A 7,545-nucleotide genomic window follows, 5' to 3' on the forward strand; every position below is an offset into this window, starting at 1 on the left:
CACACACACACACACACACACACACACACACACACACACACACACACACACACACACACACACACACACACACACACACACACACACACACACACACACAGGCCTTTCCTTACCAGCGTGGCTTGGATGGCCACTGTAATTAAATGTAATGTATGGAGATCAATGAGCCTCTTTTCCATTTCCAGGGTGTTCATTAGGTGCTTCCTGTGATTCTCTGGATACAATAATCTGATAGTCTTGTATTGCTCCGGCCCTCTCTCTCTACATGCATGTCTATCTCTTCTAATCTGCAAGCCTATCAACCTCCCTCTCTTTTTGCCAATCTCATTCTGTTACAACCTCACCCTCCTCGCTTTCCTTGTCTCTCCATCCACCCGTTTCTTTCTGTACCTCTCGCTCTGTCACATTATGTCTATCGCTTTCTCCCTTATCCTTACAGACATATACAGCAAAAAAAAAAGTCTGCTCCTGCTGCAAGGCAGGGTTCCCGGCCTTGGAATGGGATCTGAGAAATCAAACTCATACATCTTGATCACATGACCCCAGAACAATGTGTCAAAATGTGTAGGAGTTATAGCAAAGAGCGCGTTTTGAAGAATCGGCAAAATGTCAGAAATTTTAATCTGGCACAAGTGGCTGGGAGAGTGTCAGAGTGAGGATCCAAGGAATCCAGGGCAACATTTTGATTTTATGACCTACAGTTCAAGAGTTAGAGGCAAAAAGGTGAATTGTTATAACCACAGTGGCGTAATAGCGCCACCATGAGGCCGACTTGTCCTGCAAACTTTGGAAGCCAAATATGAAAAATGGGACAAATAGTCTTGATCACATGACTATAGAGATCATGAGTGAGGTTGATCATTTGCGTGAGGTTTGGACAACAGTTCGATGTGAAAACTGTCTCTTCACAAAGCTGCAAAGCATGAACGTCACACTGAACTAAGCATAATCAAGTCAATACTGGAGATGTGGCGTACGGCATGGATTTCTACACAGAGAGGGCGATTCTTTCAACATAAGATGCTGCATTCAAGTTCAGGAGAGTTGGACAAGGCAGTTCTCTTGAATGATGCCTTCAGGTATGCCATGGAAAGAGGGCATTTGAATTTCTTTCATCATCGTAAAAACTGCATTCATGCTGTGGAGTTTGCACTTTTTACAGAGGGATAAAAGGGCCCCCTTAGTAGTCTATGCGTGCACGTGCCTGATGTCTACCACAGGTCGCTGCATTTATAATTTGTTGCATTTTCTTCAAAACGGGCCACTCCTGCATACATACATGGCGGAGAAAGAAACAAGAAATGTCATATGGAGCTTGCGGCAAGCTAAGCCCCTTGAAAAGTACTAATATGACTCTTATTAAACACCAATAATATATATTAAACTAAAGTTACATTAAGGTGCCTTTTACAATCCAATATCCAACTAACTTAAACCAAAATAACTCACAACTACTAGGCTTTTAATAAAAACTGCAGTTTTAAATAACATATTCAAATCCTTTGAACACCGTTTCAGAGACTGTTCATCCTTCCTTATTAATGTATTAGTATTAGTGTGGTTGCCCCTGCAGGGCATGCATGCTATTTTGCTAAGAGAGCAACCACACTTGCAATTTCCAATTGTAGCTGCAGAGTGTGTAATGATCTAATAATGTAACTATGAGATTGTATCAGACAGCGCTGACAACGTAGTGAGATGGGAGAGGGGTGGGGGCGACCCGGCACCAAAAGAAGCTGACGGCTCATAGATGTAATGGAAATGTTGTCACAGCACTCTCATGCAAAGATGCATTCCGTTAAACTTTCAGCTGCTGTCATCCTACCAGTGTGGAGGCTTAGGATGTTGTGTGTAAACAATAACAGCGATTCTCAAAGCAGTTGTCCTCCAAACCCCACCTCCATTCGCTGTCATTAGAACGGAGGATGTTGTGATGCCATAGCCTGAGAGGACATTCGGGTGAACGTGTTGCACTGAGCTGACTGTTCAGTCCATAGCATAGAGGTATATATAAACTAGTGGGCAGATCTAGTGACCAATCTTACAAACTTTGAAAGCCAATCTCAGCCAATCAGGATGGAATATGGACAATCAGACAGATCCATGTCGATCACATGACTATAGAGATACTGTCTACCGATTTGCATAATTTTTGGACAAAGTACTGGCCAAAAGGTAGTTTTGCACAAATTGGCCTCCTGGTGGTGCTAGAACAGGCCCATGTGAAAAATGTGGGGCAAAGGTTCTGAATTGGCATCCAGGGAGTGTGTGTGCTCATTTTGGCAGCGACCGGGCCAACAGCGCCGGAAATTAGCTGGTAACAAACTCGAAGGACGGACGGACGCACGGACGCACAGACGCACGCACGCACGGACAGGGGCAAAAACATACTCTCCCAGTCTCCCCCAAGCCTTCGGCTGGTGGAGACAATAAAGTTGCTCAGTTAGAAGCGCCAGGAAGACTGCCGGAAGTACCCTATTGAAGTACCTTGATTGGTCAGGTCTCAATATTGAGGCAAACTCTTGGCCAATACGGCTAACGTTTCAGATTATAGTGCATCCACAATAGCATTTTAAATGTGGAAGTGTTGCTATATATATGTAATGTTACAGTGTTTATGAGGTACCAGTGAGATTGAGACCAGAGCGCTCGTTTTGTAGTTCACCTTATGAGCAGTGCCCGGAAGGAGACGGTGTCATGGCATTGGTCCAACGTCTCAAGGATAGCCAATGAGGAAAAAGTAATTTACAAGTAACGACTAATCGCAACGACTGAATATAGACCAACTTGCACTGCACTGCAAGCTGGTAAAATTAAATCAAACAGTTTACATAAACAGAGTAAGAGAGAGTGAGGAACAAGTAAGTGTGATGGATGGTGGGCATAGAGAGACTGGGCTTAAGTGAGATAGAAAGAGAGAGATAGAGGGAGGGACAGAGGGACATGGTTAGAGAGAGAGAAGGGCTTTGGGAAGGAGAGAAAAATTAGCAAACCAGAGAATGGAGAGGGAGAGAAGGAGAGAGAGAGTGAAAGAGAAACTTAGAGCAAGGGTGTGACAGAAAATGGACAGTGTGGCTTACAATGCACATGACAGAAAAAAGAGTCCTCTGCTCTGGCCCTCAGATGGCATAACAGTCTAACGGCTAACACCGTTTTTTGTTGAAAAACATTCTTTGTCGTGCAAGCCTTGTCACACACCTAGACGACGGCCGGAATGAAAACCTTTGTCCAGTCAAAGCTTACAGAATAGAATAGTTGTTTGCACCTGCTATAATGCTGTGTTCGCACTACCAACAAATGCTACTAAATGGCTAAGCGTGATGACCAGCAACATTGCTGCCGAGTCGACGCTAAAGAGTTGAAGCACAGGGAACCGGTTAATGCCAAGAATTCGTTTTTCTTCCTATTGCAGAATGGAGCAGGAAGCAGGGAGAGAGAGTAGTGGAAATGTTAACACAATAAAACATATTATTGATTGTGTCTTTGGAGTGCTGAAAAAAGTTAAAGTCAGCTCAACTAGTTTTTTTGTAGAGCGTCACTTGTGACTTGTAGCCTGATGCTTTGTCACTGTGAACACAGCATAAATCATTCTCAAGCCCACATAACACACACTATACCATATTTGGAAATACATCAAAATGAAGGATTAGAGGGGATCAGAGGGCGTATGGAGTGCATGACACACCATATAGTCATGGGCCATACAAGATGTCGGTTTCAGAAAGGTGGCAAAGGTTACCATGCATTTTTGAAAAGCTCTATATCTGTAGATTATATTTTGGTATTTTTCAAAAATGCATGATAACCTTTTCCACCTTTCGGATACCGACATCTCGTATGGCCCATGGACTAATAGTGCTTTATTTACACAGAGTCATTAGGTCGACTTGCTCCGGAATGGGCATAGGTACACGTACCGGCGACATGGTGTTGCACTCAATGTAACTACTTAAAAGCTACATACTTGGGGTCTCCTAGAGAGAGACAGGGGTAACTGGAGGCAAAGATGGCGGCGGTTTCTGTGCTGCCGCGCAGATTTGCGGAGCATGGGGAAAGTTCTTCGAATGGGAGTTACTTGTTCTTTGAACGGGCGTGGGAAAAGGTCTACGATAATTGCTGGGCCTGGGATATAATAAAGAGAGAACCAGCGGCTCGCCGCTCCACTCGCATCCAACTTTGGGTTTGGGGTCTCGGCCGCGGACCGCCTCCAGTTACCCATGCCCAGGCGATATAACAGGGGATATGGGGATATATATATAGAGAGAGAGAGAGAGAACCAGGGGCCACTCCTATCCGACTTTGGAGCCTTGGCGTGGGACGGCCGAGTGGCTCGTATCGCCGACCACCTCCGCCCTCCGGGGACCCCTGGAGGTATCGCGGCGCTCCGGGGACGCCCTGGCGGCGCCGCGCTACACCCTGTGTAGCCGGGAAAATGACCCTTCTAACGGGGTGGCTCACGCACGGCGCCCGGGGACCATCATTCCGGATCGCGCCGCTGCGGAGGACCCCACCACTGCAGCCCACTTCGGATAGGAGTGGATCGGCGGCCGCCCGTGCCCCTGCATGGTTCTCTCTCTATATATCCGCATGTCCCCCTGTTAGGTTATATAGCCAGGGGTCCCTGGAGGTGGTCCACGGCAAGCATGCCACTCGTCGGTCCGAGGCCGATCGAGGCGGCCCCAAAGTCGACCGCAGTAACATGAACCGCCGCGGCTGAACGTTCGGTAAAATGAGCCCCCTGACCCCCGTCCAAAATTCGCTGCATTAAGTAGTGTAATTACGGTAGAAACTGCGAGTGGAGTCGAACGTCCGGTAAAATGAGCCCCCGTCCAAAATTCGCTGCGCTTCAAGTAGTGTAATTACGGTAGAAACTGCGAGTGGAACGCCTTGGTATCTTTTCTCACGCCCATTCGAAGACCTCACGCTACGCCCATCACGTCACGCCCATTCGAAGACCTCATGCCACGCCCATCTGCGCAGCAGACTGCCCTCCAGTTAGTCATACTTGCCTAGAGATCTATCCTCAGCCGGACCTTGTTGCAAAAATAGCCAGATCTTGAAGATCTGCTATTTTTGCCATGTTTTCGCCTATTTATGACATGCCCAGAATAGGGACACTAGGGTTTATGGGGTTAGCTGAATTGTCATCAGGCCCATTTTTTGAAACAAATATTTGGACACCTGACGGTCGCTTATCTCCCAATTAGGGAGTCTTACTGGTTTCTAAACACAATCTTATCTTACAATCGGAGAAACAGGGCCGGTGATGCTGCGCACGCTGGTGCAGTCTTGTAGCTCCACACACGCACACACGCACACGCGCACACGCGCACACGCACACACACAAATGATTGTATATAGGCTATATTCTATGCTACTCAATATGATGGCAGTACCACTTTTCCATGACAGTAGCGTTCCATGCCTCTCCGATCCGTGCCTGCTGATCGTGTTTCAATTAGCGAGAGAGAATGAGTTCCGAAAAACTACCATGATGTCAGACGATATGCCTGACCGTGTGCGACAGACAGTCAACACAACAGAGGAACGCTACAGTTTCATCGTTTTTAGTTTGTTATTTTTTCATCATGTATTTTGCTCTACACCACATTTCTTTGCCAAAACATGCCGCCATGCATCGTCACTCTCTCTCTCATTACAAAGTGATGCTCATTTGACCACCCGTGCTATTAAAGGAGTAGTTCACCCCCAAAATGACTTTTTTCTATTGATTACTGACGCCGTGAAGACTTAAGTTCAATAATACATTTTTGTATTTTTCGCATTCCTAAGACAATATTTTGATTATAGTGAATTTACCCCCATTGATTCCAGATGGGGACCCAAATGCATTCGGGTCCCCATCCGGAATCAATGGGGGTACATTTATTGTAAAACATTTTTTGTCTTAGGCAACTTGCAACAAAAAACTAAAAATATTATTCAACACAAGTCTTCATGGCGTGAGTAATCAATAGAAAGAAGGTCATTTTGGGGGTGAACTACTCCTTTAACTTCCAGGCCGATCAGCGTGATTCAGTGAGATTACAACCGGACCAGGCTGAGGTGGACTGAAAACACCAGCAGAACCTGTTCTTTACCATGCCGCACCGTGCCGCACCGTGCTCGGATCGGTTGTGAGTGATCGGATCGTACTTGGATCGGTTGTGAGCGCTCGCAGTGTGTCATTGCCCCTCTCTCTGAACTCCATTTCCAATGTTTCTATAGGCCTACTCCTATTTACAATGTTGTCTACTCTGCTCATCATTTCTTCGTCACTTCCAGTTTCACTTCGCTTATTCTTTCTCCTGATGGGACAACATTGTCATCCTGAACTTACAGTATAGGACCACAATGATAAACAAGTTCCCCTGGACCCTTTTGTGTTATCCTTTGAGCCCAAATGTCTGACTGACACATTTCTGATCTATCAATCAATCAAAGCTGCAAATGCATTTTCTGCTGGGAGACAGGATTACTGAACAAACATAGCAATGATTATTATCAGTACAGGGCTACTGTATGTAGCAGTTATTTAACAAAAGTAAATCACTCACTGCACCTAGTGATTTACGTATAGGTCTGAAAAAAGGGTTATAACATCAGCTTGGACTCCAAATGGAGGTGAGATGGACCTTCAAAGCCACATTCTAGCAGTCAAAAAAACTGCAGTGTTCTTTGAAAATACCCCCCAAAAGTTACAGGAATCATGATCATCATTGTCTGATATTATGTATACAATGGTTACACATCAGCACTCGGAAACATCGCAAAGCTATTCCGACCACCTAAACCTAACCTTAACCCTAACATCAGTAAAACTAACGCTGATGAATGCTAACCTGGTGAAATGCTAACCTGTCTACGCTGGTGAATGCTAACCTGGTGAAATGCTAACCTGCCGACGCTGGTGAATGCTAACCTGGTTTCGGAATGGGGATGTTTCGTAATGGAGAACTGCTCCCATATACAACAGGGTTGGCGTATCAGTTGTTACTGTACCTGAGGTTGGATACGGGCAACAACGAATGCAGAGCAATCATTTTCTCCTCAGATACGACATACATTTTTACCAACGTTTTGATTTAAAAATAGATTAACATTGCGGTCTAGGCTACGACAAATGGCAGATCAGGCTGATTAGTATTACAGTGTGGGAAGGGAGTTGGCAGAGATCATGGATAAACTCCAGTGTGTCTTCAGTGGTGAATTGTACAAAACCATTAGCAGAAACCACTTGTTATACAATGTTGTTGGTCCATGTTGACATGGTGAGTTCCTTCTGCGATACAGGGTCACTCAAGGCTACGGTTAAGCATGAAGTGACACTTGAGCTTGCGCTGATAGATGTGATTGGTAAGCCCTGCTTCTGAGGGTGTGTAGCTGTATCAGCCCCCTTGGTATTCAACCTGTATTCAACCTTTCTGTTAGACCAATCACCCAAGGCAAAAGGCTGGATATAATAGGTATGCAATAAAATGGAACATAGGCTAGAATAGATAAATGCTTTGGTGAGGTAATAAAATATAGACATGGATTGCAAAA

This window comes from Nannobrachium achirus (assembly GCF_963921795.1).
Source record: "Nannobrachium achirus genome assembly, chromosome: 4".
In the NCBI taxonomy this organism is placed as follows: domain Eukaryota; kingdom Metazoa; phylum Chordata; class Actinopteri; order Myctophiformes; family Myctophidae; genus Nannobrachium; species Nannobrachium achirus.